Source organism: Arachis stenosperma, chromosome 6 (genome assembly GCF_014773155.1).
Source record: "Arachis stenosperma cultivar V10309 chromosome 6, arast.V10309.gnm1.PFL2, whole genome shotgun sequence".
In the NCBI taxonomy this organism is placed as follows: Eukaryota; Viridiplantae; Streptophyta; class Magnoliopsida; order Fabales; family Fabaceae; genus Arachis; species Arachis stenosperma.
This window is the reverse complement of record NC_080382.1, coordinates 111,832,691-111,834,655: the sequence shown is the minus strand read 5'-3', so window position 1 is coordinate 111,834,655 and position 1,965 is coordinate 111,832,691.

The window sequence follows — 1,965 nt, the reverse complement described above, 5'->3', positions numbered from 1 at the left end:
TAGACAAGGTTTAGACTTTCCAGATCCCAGGAATGCTACCAAATTGTTCTAGCCTCTACCACGAAGGTTCTGATGTCACGGACTCGGTCCGTGGATCAGAGACCCAAGAGATACGCACTCAAGCTGTCGCCCAATGACTACGTTAAGCTCAGATAGAATGGGAGTGGTTGTCAGGCATGCATTCATAGATTTGAGAATGATGATGAGTGTCATGGATCATCACATTCTCTATATTGAAGTACGAATGAGTATCTTAGAACAGAATCAAGCGTGATTGAATAGAAAACAGTAGTAATTGCATTACTCCATTGAGACACAACAGAGCTCCTCACCCCCACCTATGGGGTTTAGAGACTCATGCCGTTAGAGATACAATATGAAGTGTAAAAATGTCATGAGTCTCTAAATTAATCTCTAAAAGTAGTTTTTATACTAAGCTAGTAACTTAGGTTTACAGAAATTGAGTCACTAAGTGCAGATAGTGCAGAAATCCACTTCTGGGACCCACTTGGTGAGTGTTTGGGCTGAGTGATAAACCCTAATTTTGTGGTTTATCTTGTGCTTATTTTGGGGGATTTTATCACTTTTTCTCACATTTATTCAATGAAATAGCATGGTTTTGTAATTCTCCCTTGGATTTTGTTTAAATGTGAAAACATGCTTTTTAGACCCTAAAATTGGTGATTTTAATTCACTTTAATTCCATTCGATGCCTTGATGTATTTTTTGAGTGAATTCAGGTTCATAAGGCAAGTATGGGATGGAAGAAGTAAGGAGAAAAGCATGCAAGTGGGAGAACTCATGAAGAAATGAAGGAACCGTAAAGCTGTCAAGCCTGACCTCTTCGCACTCAAACGACCATAACTTGAGCTACAGAGGTCCAAATGAGGCGGTTCTAGTTGCGTTGGAAAGCTAACATTGGGGCTTCGAAATGATATAAATTTTGCTATATGTTGCTTCACGTTCAGGGGCGCGCACGCGCACTTTGCGCACGCGCGCCGATGCTGTCCGTGGCCCACTTTAATGAAATCGCCCCCAGCGATTTTGCAGCTCGTTTTGGGCCCAATCCAACCCATTTCTGATGCTATTGAAGCCAAGGATTGAAGGGGAAATGAACCAAGTATTCATATTTTAGTTTTTATCATGTTTTAGGATAGAATTCTAGAGAGAGAGGCTCTCTCCTCTCTCTAGATTTAGGGTAGTTTAGGTTTAATCACTCTCAAATTTCTCTTTTAATTCTTGTTTTGATTTAGTTTCTCCTTTTAATTTCTTGTTATTACATCTCTACTCTTCTAGTTTTACTTGTCATTTCCTTTATTTTGTCCTCTTTTATGTTTATGAACATTGTTGGATCTTAATTTTCTTTAATGCAATTTTATGTTTGATGTTCTTTTTATTGTTGATTTGACTTTTGATTTACTTTCCTTGCAATTAATAGTTGTTAGATTTTATTATTTCTTGCATATTTACCATGCTTTTCTTTTATGCCTTCCAAGTGTTTGACAAAATGCTTGAAAGGATGTTAGAGTAGATTTTGAGCATTCTTAGCTTGGAAAGAGTAATTGGGCAATCTTGAGTCATGAAAACCCAACTTATGTTGGCAATCTAGAGTTGTTAGCTAGTATTGTTTCCATTGACGCTAATCTTTTGCTAATTTAATTAGTGAGTTGATTAGGACTTATGGAATATTGTTTCCATTGACGCTAATCTTTTGCTAATTTCATTAGTAAGTTGGTTAGGACTTTTGGATTGAGATTAGCTAGTCTCGTTAGACTTTCTCCCTATTTGTTGGAGTTGACGTAATGAGATAAATTCTTGTTTATATTTGTGACATGATTAATTAGTCTTGTTTGACATTCTCCCGATGTGTGAGTTAACTAAATAAGGCGAATTAATCATGCATGACTAGGATAGAAAGCCTATGATCTCAATCCATTGCCATGAATGTCTCTCTTTATTACTTGT